Source organism: Anolis sagrei, chromosome 1 (assembly GCF_037176765.1).
Source record: "Anolis sagrei isolate rAnoSag1 chromosome 1, rAnoSag1.mat, whole genome shotgun sequence".
In the NCBI taxonomy this organism is placed as follows: domain Eukaryota; kingdom Metazoa; phylum Chordata; class Lepidosauria; order Squamata; family Dactyloidae; genus Anolis; species Anolis sagrei.
In genome coordinates this window covers 289,339,804-289,354,853 of record NC_090021.1, presented here as the reverse complement: position 1 = coordinate 289,354,853, position 15,050 = coordinate 289,339,804, and positions in this window count along the sequence as shown.

Here is a 15,050-nt window from a genome sequence, read left to right as displayed (position 1 = left end):
AGAAGTGCGTGGAAACTGTGCAGAACTTGCATGTGATGAGGTCCATCATTTCTAAAAAGCCCTGCAGCTTCCTTGTGTTTTAAATTTCTAGCTGTTTACCCCATTTCAAGACAATCTCAAATAAAATGGTACCCATTGTTATCTTTAGTGTTTTATGCATGCAATTGTGTACCCATGATGTCTTCCCAACACAACAGTATGAAGAGGTTTACAGGCCATAATTTGTCTGAATACAAACTTTATTACACAGAAAACAAGAAAAGAAGACACACAGTGTAAATTTGACTGAAGTTTAGTATTTCTTAAAAAATAGTGATCTATTTTGGCAATGTTGGAAAGTCTCCTCTTCCCAAGAAAGCCTTCACACTCTTGGTAAAAAAACAAAACGCTTGCTTAATCATGTGTTGTCTTCTTATCCCGACCTTCATATGCCATCACTATTTTTCAATTATGTCTTTATATAGCCAAATCCCATTTGTATGACATCAGTCGCAATGACTGTTGCAGTTTACTGTGTGAGCCCTGATCGCATAATATTGATGGATTGTGACTAATCCAGACTGCACTAATCTAAGTCTTAATTACTCTCAATAGTGTCACATTGCCAAATCTGTTTCAGTAAGGGTTGTAATGATATCATCCTATCCAATTGTTGATTAATAAAATTAACCCAGAAGGAGGAAGACATAACAATGGCAGTTGCAACAGTGAAGTGGTTGGTTGGATTAAATATGGCAGGGAAAACCATGATATCAAACAGGATTGAACACAAATTATGACTACTGGCCACAACCCAAGTTTTCCAGACAATATTTCTATAACACCAAGGCTGATATTTTTCAAGCTGTAAACCAAAACTAGAGAAGAGTTTTGTTGTTGTTCAGTGACTTTGTCAATCTGTGCACAGTCCTGTAAGGAATAACATCACATGGCTGGTGGCCAGTGGCGGCATTCTTCTTAATGACGAGACGATGGCTTCCATGCATCGTATGACAAGGTTCTATATAAACAAACAACACTAGTTCCATTGAGCTTCTAACCCTGTTTGCAAAATACAAATTAAGAAATGACAAAGGAGACAAACTTCTTAAAGAATGTCAATATAGTATATATATCTAATTATGTTCTCATCTGTGGGTGCTTCCATGCAGCCCGTTACCCCATGAGCATTCGCATTTTAAAAACGTGAATGTTCCTGGGCCCCTATCCACCCATTGCCAAGAAAGTGTGTGCTTTCTCGAGTGAGTGTCCAGATGTTTCTGAAAACTTTCCGGGAGAACACCCAGACACTCTAACCCAGGGATTTTCAAACTTTTAAAGTGAGGGGCCGGTTCATGGTTCCTCAGACTGTTGAGGGGCCAAACTATAGTTTGGGGGAAAATGAACTAATTCCTATACACACTGCACATATCTATAATGCAAAAAAAAAATCAATGAAAGACAAAACAATATTCAAAATGAAGAACAATTTTCACCAACATAAACTTGCCCATCTTTCAATGGGAAGGATGGGCCTATTTTTGGATGATGACATAGTCAAGTCAATTAGGATTGTTGTTGTGTGCCTTCAAGTAATTTTAGAATTAGGGCAAACCCAAGTCTAAAGTTTAGGACAGGGGCCAGATAAATGACCTTGGAAGGCCACATCTGGCGCACGGGCCTTAGTTTGGGGAACCTTGCTCTAATCCTCTCCCCAAAAGCCCTTTAAAAATCAAAAGAACTTACCCGGCTTCCATTAGAGGGCTGCCGGAGCTCTCCTGGCATGTACAAATGACACACCAGGAGAAGTGGGGGCAGGAGCGTAATTTCTAAATGGCAGGAGAACACCGGCAGCCCTCTAATGGAGGCCAGGTAAGTTCTTGTTTTTTAAATGGCTTTGGGGGGCTTTTGGGGAGGGGGTTGGTATTCTCAGAGTTTTCCAGGCTTATTTAGCCCAGAAAACCATAGGAGTATTGCCTGGACTGCAGTCCAGACACCAGAAGTGGTGGGTTTATCCCGTGCCTTCCCAGAAGGCATGGAATAAACCCACTAACAAATTAATTCTTCACAAACTAGGGTTTTCCTGGTTTGTGGTGAATTAATTTGGGTTTGTCCAGGACATCACCTGTACGACCCCCTTTTAATTGCGGGAACTCCAAAGTTAAAGGGCCTGTCTGGATGTGCCCTGTGTGTGTGTGTGAATAATTCAGAATCCAATATAAAACATTTCTTTTCTAAATTTGCAAATTCATTATTAACCAAAGCTTGACTTTCCAAAGCATACTAGGTATTTCTATTAAAAGGATATCCAAATAGTATCATTGAGAAGTGAAGTTAAAACATATTTGGTGAACTCTATGAATTAGATTCAAATCTCCTTCTTCAATTAGATAAGCAAATTACTTCACGAGGACCTGTAATTTCTCAAGGTTTTTTTTTGAACTTTGTGAATTACAGACAAAAGGGGAATTCCCAGGGCGAACTTTTTCCCAAGTGTTCTTGGTTTATATTTTAATAGGCAGAGTGACACAAGCATGGGAAACTATTAATAATGTTGAAATTATAGAAGAAGAAACCTGCCTAGTTGGTTGTATTTTATTTAATTATTTGACTTAGGTCACACCATGTTGTTATACTGTCATGGTGATACATTAGTCCCAATTTTGCCTTAACATAACATTATTGCTGTCAAGGCATTATGTCATTGCAGGGTCATTGAAAATGTGTATTCACTGGAAATAATCTGTTTGAAATGCACCCCCCCCCCCCATCTTGCAATTAAATTGGGTCCTTGGTTTTTCTTCCGCAACTTGCCATAAATTTTGCCAAGAAAAACCTTAAGGTGACTTCTTGAAGGCACACAAAAACAAAAACAACAATGCTTGCATGAAAGACATTAGGTGTTAAAATTCTGTCTCTTACACAACCATTAAAAGAGCATGAGTCTTGATGTATTGTCAAAGGCTTTAATGGCTGGAATCACTGGGTTGTTGTAGGTTTTTCGGGCTATATGACCATGTTCTAGAAGCATTTTCTCCTGATGTTTCACCTGCATCTATGGCAAGCATCCTCAGAGGTTGTGAGGTCTGTTGGAACTAGGCTTAGACCAGTTTCTCCCCGTAAAGATGTTCAATGTATTGTCGAAGGCTTTCATGGCTATGGGGAGAAACTGTTCCAAGCCTAGTTCCAACAGACACAACCTCTGAGGATGCTTGCCACAGATCAAGGCGAAACATCAGGAGAGAATGCTTCTAGACAGGCCCGTAGCCAGGATTTTGATTCGGGAGGGGCTGAATTTGATTCGGGGGGGGGGGGGGCTGAGTGAAGGAGGGTCTACCCTAGCAAACCTTTTGTATTGTTACCCCAATAGCCCCATGCATATGGTATATATTGAGTATGGTGATCAGATCATGATATGAATAAACATAACAGTTTAAATAATGCATCAGTAAGGCCTTCTCGTGGACCACCATGAGAATTTGGGGGGGGGGGGGGGCTGAAGTCCCTCAAGCCCCCCCCCCCCGGCTACATGCCTGCTTCTAGAGGATGCTTGCCATAGATGCAGGTGAAATGTCAGGAGAGAATGCTTCTAGAACATGGCCATATAGCCCAAATAACCTACAACAACCCATCATGAGTCTTGTTTCTTATTTCACTTGGCAACCCTGTATCACACATGAGTTCACTTTTAGAGTTTTGAACACAGCTTAAAAATGGTTGTAGGGGCTACAATCTCCCTTTCTCACATAGTAGGTCATCAGTCAGCCCATTTCTCCAAGCTCTCATTTTAGTATTGTGAAGGGATAGAGATTTCATTCAATTATATCCCTCAGTGGAGATCTTGTCTTTCTTTGTCACCTTCCCATGACCAGACATTGTAAGATGTAATTCGCCTTGATATAGATCTCAAGTGTAAACAATCTTTTTCTTCCTTGCATTGGTTTCCAGGGCAGGACTCCTTGGCTGGGGCTTCTGCTTTGTGATTAACACGCTCATCACTGTGTTATGTTTGCCAACTCAGCTTGGCATTGTCCCATTGCAGCAAAGGAGTCTTGTGTTCTTCTAATCCTGGGTCACTCCGGTTCTTATTGCAGCATCTAGTAGAATGGCCACACCTGGAGAGAAAAACAAGACGGGGCTTGTTCTAAGTCCAATGCTTCCTTTTACTTGTTTGTGCCTCCCTTCTACTTTGTTTGCCATTTAATATTCTCCTTCTCTTTCCCTTTGCATCTTTGCCAGTAAGGGAAAATATTGATGTATCATATAACCCTGTGAAGGCATTGATATTATCAAGGGAAACAGAAATCAAGCCACATCAGCTACATCAGCCAATGTTATTGCATTTCACTAAGGAACCTGGGTGTCAGTATCATAACCTGTTTAAGTCATGCAATAAGCCAAGTTCTGATCAGAGCTCAGAAAAAAATGACTTTTTTGGATGATTGCTTCCACTATATGGCCATTATGAATTCCAAAAGTAACCCTTCCAGAGGACGACTGCATGTTTGATTCCTTGCTTACAGTTTCTGGTCTAGTACCTCTAGCTTTGTATTTCTAGGCACAAAGATTACTAGAGACACAGACTGCTGCCAGGAAATCAGAAGATGTTGGGAGGAAAGCAATGACCAATCTTGATAAAATAGTGAAGAGCAGAGACATCACACTGGCAACAAAGTTCCTCATAGTTAAAGCAATGGTATTCCCTGTAGTAACCTATGGATGCGACAGCTGGACCATAAGGAAGGGTGAGCAAAGGAAGAGAGACGCTTTTGAACTGTGGTGTTGGAGGAAAATTCTGAGAGTGCCTTGGACCACAAGAAGAACAAACTAGTCCCTACTCCAGGAAATAATGCCCAACTGCTCACTGGAGGGAAGGATATTAGAGGCAAAGATGAAATACTTTGGCCACATAATGAGAAGACAGGAAAGCTTGGAGAAAATAATGATGCTGAGAAAAATTAAATGAAAAGGAAGAGGGGCCGACCAAGGGCAAGATGGATGGATGTTATCCTTGAAGTGACTGGCTTGGCCTTGAAGGAGCTGGGGGTGGCAATGGGCCGACAGGGAGCTCTGGTGTGGGTTGGTCCATGAGGTCACAAAGAGTCGTAAGTGACTGAACAAATAAACAACAACACCTCTAGCATTGAAATGGGAAAGTTAGTAGAAAATCAGTACACTTTTAAAAAGTTAACAAACTTTTAAGAAATCTATAACAATGCAAATTGATGTTTAAATGTATATGACATTATTAAAATAAAAACCTTATCATAATAAAGGTGGAAAAGTCAATTCATTATTTGACTGTTCCTCTTCTGAATTGCCTTGAATTGTGGAAAGAAGGAAATGACTGCAGGGATTTAAAAAACCCTGATTTCTCAGAAATCCTGTCCAAAAGTCATCTCTCCCTCTCTCTCCTTCCCATATAATTTAATTTTGTGATCCTTCCCTTTCCTAGGGTATTGAATCCACTATGGATCACAGCAAATGTTTCAGTTTTGAGAGATTAAAAATCCAGTTTCTTGGAACAGATGAGGAATGCCTATGCAGTGTTGTAAAATATAGAATGCAGGAATGCAATCTGGATGCAGAGAAGATTGCCTCCTTCCAAGTTATCCTGACTAGATTTGTGGTCTAATTCACAATTAATGCAGCTTGAGACCATTTCAATTGCCATGGCTTGAGACAATGGAATCATGGGAGTCTCATCAATTTGCAACTCTCACAATTCCATGACATTGAGCCATAGCAGTTAAGGCGGTGTCAAACTATATTAGCTCTACAATGTAAATGCACCCAAAGTGAGAAGTAGTTTTGTAAAAAGCCAGAACTATGCAGTAGCGCAGCCGGTTAAACCACTGAGTTGCTGAACTTGTTGACCAGAAGGTCGGCAGTTCAAATCCGCATGACAAGATGAGCTCCCGTTGTTCGCCCCAGCTTCTGCAAACAGTTCATAAACATGCAAATATGAGTAGATCAATAGGTATGGCTCCGATGGGAAGGTAACGGCTCTCCATGCACTCACATGACTTAGGAGGCTTCTACAGATAACACCAGTTCTTCAGCTTAGAAATAGAGATGAGCACCACCCCCAGAGTCGGACTTGACTAGACTTAATGTCAAGGGGGAAACCTTTACCTTTTTATACATTGGATAAAGAAGTTGGTAATGTTAAATCTGTTGGCTCTTTAGCACTTAATTCTAGGTGAAAGCCAGTGCTGACATTCCAGCTATGAAGTAAATTTCTTTCATTAAAAATAAATGTAATCAATTAATTAATCAACCAAGTTGCCCCTTTTGTTGACAAAATGGCAGTTGGATAAATAACTGAATTTATTTCAATATGTTTGTTCCTGTCATTTCTTTAGCTGAATCATGATGTTAATCCTTTGCATTGTCCTATATATTTGCCCTAAATTTTAATGGTTCTTATTATCACAGGCCTGTTTCACACAGATGTGCCAGAGTGAAAACTGAAGTGGGCCTTTAAGGTGTGTATAGAAAAGGGATATCCAGCCAGTGTTGCTTGTTATTTGGTTGTGATTGACAGGCAAACTCAGCTGAAATTCCTTCTTCTACACAACCATGAAAGGTATAGAAGCCTTCTTCCAGTTTTCAGTCATGCAACTCTATTCTTTGTTCGCTTGTCACATGCAGAATCCTTTGCACTAGTAACGAGTAGTGAATAGCAAGTGCATACCTTTCCCAAAAACAATAGAATACTTTTTGCAGGTTCTTAATATTCTTAATATTCTCCAGTGATAGGAATTCCTCACTAGTCTCCAAAATCTCTGCAAGGAAGTATGATGCGTGGGAAGGGCAAATTGGTAGAAACTAGGAATAGTTAGCAAATGTGAACACAGATAGAAGGAAAGATACTCTGGAGCAGGTAATCTGGTACAAGGAAGAGGAAGGTTTGTAGATCATGCAGCCCAAAAATGATAAGAAAAGGCAAACTAATGGCCCCAATGTTCTGCAACAAGAGCTTTTATGCTGAAAAGGCTCAAATGCAACAGCCTCAGAATGATGCCTCATTGTGGTTGACCAATGAAACCTCTTGATGTAATGTAATGCTAAAAGGAACATCCCTACTTTAAATCTGACCCTGGCCATGCACTCATTAGCTGGTTCAAGATAAGATACTATCTTCAGCATGGGGCCTTTATCTACAATGTGAAGTTGAGAATACTAGCCTTGTCTATAGAATTAAAGATGTGGTAACTTGCAAAAGAAGGGTTGTTTAACACACACTCCCACAATATGGCATTGTAGTCTCCAGAGCTGTAGAAAACAAGCTTGCTCTCCTATCAATGTGACATCCTTTCAAATATTTAAACATGGCTATCGAGTCCCCTCTCAGCCTCCTTTTCTCCAAGCTAAACATACCTAGCTCTGTCAGCAGTTCCTCATTGGGTTTGGTTTCCAAACATTTGATAATTTTGGTCACCCTTTTCTGGACACATTCCAGCTTGTCAATATCCTTCTTGAATTCCAGAGCGCAGAACTGGACACAGTATTCCAGGTGAGGTCTGACCAAACAGAAGAGAGTGGGACTATGACTCCTATTAATGCAGTGCATAATCACATTGACTTTTTTAGCTGTCACTTCACACTCTTGACACATGTCAAACTTGTGGTCCACTAAGGCCCTTCTACACTGCCATATAAAATCCAGATTATCTGCTTTGAACTGGATTATATGGCAATGTAGACTCAGATAATCCAGTTCAAAGCAGATAATGTGAATTTTCTTCTTTGATAATCTGGATTATATGAGCAAGGAAAGTGTTGAATAGTGCTACCTTTTCTCAGTCCCCTCTATGGCTCTATTTGAAGATATCCACAGAAGAAGTCCCAATACTTCTCTAGGCAATTGAGTTTCTTGCCAAACTGTTCTCATTGTCAAGCAGTTCCTTTTAATGTTCAATTGAAATATGCACTCTGTAACTTAAAACCATTAGACCTAGTTCTATACTCTGAGGCAACAGAGAACAAGCCTACAGCCTTCTGGGTTGCTGTGAGATTTCCAGGCTATATGGCCATGCTCCAGAAGCATTCTCTCCTGACATTTCCCCCACGTCTATGGCAGGCATCCTCAGAGGTTGTGACATCTGTTGGAAACTAGACAAGTGGGGTTTATGTATCTTAGGAATGTCCAGGGTGGGAGAAAGAACGCTTGTCTGTTTGAGGCAAGTGTGAATGTTGCCACCTTGCCTCAAACAGACAAGCAGTTTTTTCTCCCACCCTGGACATTCCGCAGATATATAAACCCCACTTGCCTTGTTTCCAACAAACCTCACAACCTCTCAGGATTTTTTGTATGTGTGTCAGAAGTGACTTGAGAAACTGCAAGCCACTTCTGGTGTGAGAGAATTGTCCTCTGAGGATGTCTACCATAGATGTGGGTAAAAAGTAAGGAGAGAAGGCTTCTAGAACATGGTCATACAGCCCGGAAAACTCAATGATTCTGGCCATGAAAGCCTTCAACTACAGCCTTCTCTTTCTACAGTCTTTGACATATTTAAGGAGTGTAATCATGTCACCCCTCAATCTTCTCTTCACCAAGTTGAACATGCTCAGCTAATTCAATCTCTCACCATAATTTTTTTCTGTAACTCTTATCCTGATGGTTTCACTTCTCTGAACTTTATCCAAATAATATATCACCCTCTGCAGTGGATACATACTTTGATACTGCATCTCTTGTCAGTGGCAGAATTGCAACAATTTAACCATTTGTAGTCCTGTGATTTGTAACTCTGCTTTCCTGCATTACCACATGTAGAGATATGTTTATTATAAAGTGTTATTTATAATGTGTTTAAACTGTATTTATGTTTTACATTGGTTGCCATGTCCTAGCTGTGAGAGATAGGTTGCCATGGTGACAAGGCAAGAAGAGGAGGTGGGCGGAGCTTAAGGAGAAAAAGGTTTGAAAGTGACAGTTAATTTTCAGTCAGGAGGATGAGACCCTGAGAAGAGGGCAGAGTCAGTTAGGGCTCTGTGGAGTGAAGCAGTATAGATTCAGTTAGTTTTAGTGTTTGTGAATATTTCTTCAGCAAGGGAGCTGAAGGGAAACCTCGTTAGATTGCTTGAGTTAAAAAGAATCTAACAGAGGGGTTTTTAGGATCGCCAGTAGTGGAAGACTGGAGATCAGTGGTTTGATCCGGTATAGGACAAACAGTGTGAATATTCACAAATAATATCACTGAAATAATAAAGCACTTCACTGAAGAAGGAGTTTATAAGATTGTAACATCTAAAGCCTGAATGTATCTCAACCAAGCCATTTTGTAACCATCAAGCATATGCCAAGCTCAACATCTCAATATTGCAACAATTACGCTTTGTTTAATAATAAACTTGTTCTCTTTGTATTTTAAATCTGCCTCCTCCATTGATTTTACGTTCGGTGCATTCCACTCTACCAAAGTTACCTCACAACGCAAATAGGGATAAATAGAGACTTTAAGACCAGCGTCTCTAAACTTATTGGTGGCAGTTTAATTTAATAGCAGTCTAGGAACTTTCTTACATTTTTGGTGGTCCCATTTGGTGGGATTAACACCACGTCTTTACATTATATTGGTGGCATTGATTCGTTCTTTACACCACAGTACTGTAAAAAAAAAAATCTAACTTTGATAAACAACCTCAAAAGAGCAAATCTCTCTCTCTCTCTCTCTCTCTCTCTCTCTCTCTTTCTCTCTCTCTGTATATATATGCTCTCTTCATTTTGATATTCATCAAAGCTCAAAATCCGCTGGACGAATTGCTGCCAGATTTGGCCACAAGACACCTACTAAGCCAAAGAGTGACCTTCACTAAAAACAAATTATTATGTCATTTGGGAGTTGTAGTTGCTGGGATTTATAGTCCACCTACAATCAAAGAGCATCCTGAACTTCACTAATGATGGAATTGAACCAAACTTGGCATACGGATTCCCGTGAACAACATAACACACTAAAAGGGTTTGGCAGACATTGACCTTGAGTTTTGGAGTTGTCGTTCACCTACATTCAGAGAGCACTGTGGACTCAAACAATAAAAGATCTAGACCAAACTTGGCGTGAATACTCCATATTTCTGTGGGAAATAAATATGTCCAAATGTGATCACAGATGGAGTTTGGGGAAAATAGACCTTTTTATGTTGTAGTTGTAGTTGCTGAAATTTATAATTCATCTACAATCAAAGAACATTCTGAACCCTAATGATAGAATTGGGCCAAACTTCCTACACAGAACCCCCATGACCAAGAGAAAATATGGTGTTATCTGGTGGTCTTTGGTGACCCTTCTAACACCCTCTTGCAACTCCCCCAGGGGTCCTGACCCCCAGATTAAGAAATGCTGCCTTAGAATCATAGAAACATAGAGTTGGAAGAGATCTCATGGGCTATCCAGTCCAACCCCCTGCCAAGAAGCAGAAAAATTGCATTCAAAGTACCCTCGACAGTTAGCCATACAGCCTCTGTTTAAAAGCCTCCAAAGAAGGAGCCTCCACCATACTCTAAGGCAGAGAGTTCTACTGCTGAACAGCTCTCAAAGTCAGGAAATTATTCCTAATGTTCAGATGGAATGTCCTTTCGTGTATTTTGAAGCCATTGTTCCGTGTCCTAGTCTCCAGGACAGCAGAAAACAAGTTCAATCCCTCTTCCCTATGACTTCCTCTCATGTATTTATACATGGCTATCATGTCTCCTCTCGGCCTTCTCTTCTCTGCTCTTAAGCTCATCCAGTCCAACTCCCTTCACCAGGGCAAGAAAATATAATCAAAGCCTTCCTGACAAAGAGCCATTCAGCCGTAGATATAGATAGATATAAATGATTCACACACACACATATATGTATATGATTGATATAGTATCATAGATTTGAAAGGGACCACTAAAGAAGGACAATTATATGTTGCATGTTCCAGAGTAGGCAAACCAGGCAATCTCTACACTGACAAAGAAACAACAAGAAATATTGTTTATCCACAAGTATAAAGAAATAGCATATATTAGAAACCAACACTTGCTCATTACTTTATTTTCCAGATCACCAGACTGTGCCACAGCAACGCATGGCAGGGGATGGCTAGTATAATTATAAAATATAAAATAAAGAAAAAAATTGACAACTTTGGAATAGAGAAGGAGGAGGGAGTAGAGAAGAAGAATCCCATCCCCGAGCGTCACGGCACAGAAGTGGAACAGAACTATTGTATCAAAGTGAGTGACAGGAATCATTGCGGGATTGGGAGCTATTGAGGACACTAAGGATTGAATTTTAGACCTTTCACATGTAAAGCTTTCTGATTTGTTTACAATCCTGATAATACCTCTGAGGACACATCTTTCCCAACTGGTAGGTTTGTATCCTCAACAGGTGCAGTTATTTTTTAGAGGTGGCGAGGGATGTGTGCAATTTATGCCTTTTAACCATATCTGTTAGAGGAAAGGGAAGAACTGTAACCTTATGTCATGCTGTTTGTTTTCAGTGGAAGGATGCCAACAGTCTTTGTTTGTGAAAGGAAATTTTCCCCTCAAATGCTTTTCCTTATCCCCAGGGGAAATGGGGCAGAAAATGGGTCTGGCTTCATCTTAGCTCCATTAAGAATAAATAGTCTAACAAAAGCAACAGATGACTCACACAGGGACAATCTCAGAGTTGTTGCTATGCAGAAATAAGCAATTAAACCCAACCAACTTTGTCAGTTGAAACAGTAAAAGAGGACATTTCACAATGTCTGTGTTTACAAAAATCATTACCTGTTTTGAGCCTGGAGAACCAACGTGGTTTAGTGCTTTGAGCATTGGACTACAACTCTTGAGGCTAGGATTTGAATCAACTCTCAGGCATGGACATCTATTGGATGGCCTTGGGCAAGTCACATTCGCTCAAACCCAGAGGAAGGCAAAAGCAAATCCCCTCTGAACAAATGTTGCCATTTGTTCTTAGATTCTTCAGAAGCTGGGAAAACACACAAAAACAACAAGCCTGATACCGATCAAGCATGTTTTAAAATTTTATTTGATACCATTTCTTGGTGTTTTTGTTATAAAATCATAGAGAATCATAGAATCATACAGTTGGAAGCACAGAATCATACAATCATAGAATTGGAAGAGACCTCGTGGGCCATCCAGTCCAACCTCCTGCCAAGAAGCAGGAAAATCGCATTCAAAGCACCCCTGACAGATGGCCATCCAGCCTCTGCTTAAAAGCCTCCAAAGAAGGAGCCTCCACCACACTCTGAGGCAGAGTGTTCCACCGATGAACAGCTCTCACTGTTAGAAAGTTCTTCCTAATGTTCAGGTGGAATCTCCTTTTCTGTAATTTGAAGCCATTGTTCCATGTCCTGGTCTCCAAGGCAGCAGAAAACAAGCATACTCCCTCCTCCCTATGACTTCCCTCATATATTTATACATGGCCATCATGTCTTCTCTCAGCCTTCTCCATGTTAAACATGATCAGCTCTTTAAGCCACTCTTCCCAGGTATGTGGATGTGCTGCAATGCTCCAGTGGGATTCCTTCTACCAGAAGCGAGCAGAAGCAATTTGCAGCATCCACAGGATTCCACGGTATGACACGGTATGACACGGTATGCAGTGCAAGTGGTATCAAAGTGTTATAATTGCGGAATTCGTATCATAGCAACAGTTCACTGCCTAAGAGTTGAAAGCAAGCACCACCTTATTGTGAATAGAACCTCCCAGGGCATGCAAACTAGGAGATTGTTACATTGGGATTTTTTAAAATGATCATGCTCTATTTTTGCCATGCTAATTGGTATCTGCAGGTGTAGACCAATAAGTAAGGCAACAAATTAAACCAGGAGAGCATGAGGCTTGAGGAGAGAAGGTTTATTTTTATGTTTTTAATACACTTATATCTCATCTTTTCCCCAGTAAACTCAGAATAGCATACATGGCTCCCATCTTTTCCTCCTTACAACAATCCTGTGGGGTAGATTAAACCGCGAAAGTGCAACTGATGCAAGGCTATCCAAATCCATGTTGTGTGTATGCTTATTCTTTTCAAAATTGTGGAGTAAACATGTGACTACATATTGAGACGGATATCTTAATATTGCTGGTATAATCATAATCTCTGCCCTCCTAAGGACATTGGGCATGTTGTCTGGAAACTTTTGGGAGTTATAGTGCAAGACAAAGTGTTTCAAAGGTGCTGTTTTTTTTGTTTTTTTTTTTGTTTTGCAGAGCACCCAATATTACTGGATTTACTTCAGTAGCTAGAATGGTTTGGTTTATTTCTTATGGAAGTTTCTCCAGCATTCAGTTAATTCATTTGTATGTGCAGCTGAGATTTTTGTCCGCTAGTTGACTTCATAGTCTGGCGAAGTTCCCAAAAGTTTTTCAACTCAGATCTCTTGTGGTTATTAAAGGCCTTGGGATTATCGTGAAATCTGTGTTGTGAATGCTGACAGTGACAAAAGCTCTGGGATACTCATGCTGACTCTCTTCTCTTCTCTCAGGACTCTATTCCCATGAAAGCGATGATTTAAGGTGTGTGGTGCGTCATTGCCTTGCCTGGGGCTCTTCTATCGACTGGAAGGCAAAAGCACAGTTCAGGCAGTCCTCTCCTGACCATACTAGGCTTGTATTTCTACAGCCTCCAATTGCAACATGTTCTTGCAGTCTCCTGGAGTGTGGGGCACACATTCGATCTTCAGCCAAATCAGGGTTTTTCATGTGCATGAAGGAACAAAAGGAGCATCTTTGAGTCTGAACTTGCCCCACAAGTACCCCAAATTGTCCTCACAAATTGCTCCATCTGTTTTGTTTCTCCCACAGTTTCCTCTGGATAAGCACTCAATTTCAATTAAACTCAACCACAATATAACTGAATGGCCTGGAGGGCAAGTGGTATATTTTCAGCCAGATTTAGCTGACTTCTGATATATTTTCAATCAGGTTAAGCTGGTAAAAATGTGTATATTTTGCTTCTTTCTCCCACTCACTGCCTTCATGTCTTCTTTCTTTTCTTCAAAATCTCAGGATGCAATTCTAATGGGTGTCTGCTGACATGAACCTTTTGCAGTAAGTTAACTAGAATTTAATGTTCAGCTGCACCTTCCGTCAGCTCTAGCCAACACAACCAATGCTGGGATTAAAATTCAACAACATTTGGAGTATTGCACAGTTCCAAACCAAGGTTTAAAGGAAGGCAGGTATCTTTGGTTCACTGAGCCTTTGATATCTGCTGAGGTTTCTTTCCAGGAGCCCCTGTGGATACCAACATCTGTGGATTCTCAAGTCCCATTATACACAGTAGCATCATAAAATGGTGTCCATTATATCAAGTGGTGAAATCCAGATTTGCTTTTTTAGATTTGAAAAATAATAATTTCAAGCCACAGATGGTTGAACCTATAAACGGATGAATCTGTGGATACAGAGGACTGTATATCTACAACTAACCACTATAGGAGGTGCATGATGTTTATGGAAGTTGCCTTTTCTTTCTTCCTTATTTATATTATTTCCAAATATAGGATATTATTAACTTGACTGACCAACCTTCAGCCTATTTTTATGTGTATGCATCAGGAGCAACTTGAGAAACTGCAAGTCACTTCTGGTGTGAAAGAATTGGCTGTCTGCAAGAACGTTGCCCAGGGAATGCTCGGATGTTTGATATTTTACTATGCTTGCGGGAGGCTTCTCCCATGTCCCCGCATGGGGAGCTGGAGCTGACAGAGAGAGCTCAACCCACTATCCCCAGATTAGAACCACTGATCTGTCAGTCAGAAATCCTGCCGGCACAAGGGTTTAACTCATTGCGCCACCAGGGGCTCCACCTACAGCCTATGAAATAGGAGTATTTGGAGGTTGTAATCACTATCAACAAACACTGATTCTGTCACTTAGACACACCAGATGTGGAAATGAGGTGTGTTACTTCATATACTTGAGGACACATGATTGACCTGATGTCTGTCCAATAAGGGATAGGTTTCTTAGATTCACAAGGACAGCCCTGGGATACAGCAATGCCCATCAAGCCACCAAAAGGGCACAGGGATGCATCTAGGCATTGTCTAACCACCATTGCACACC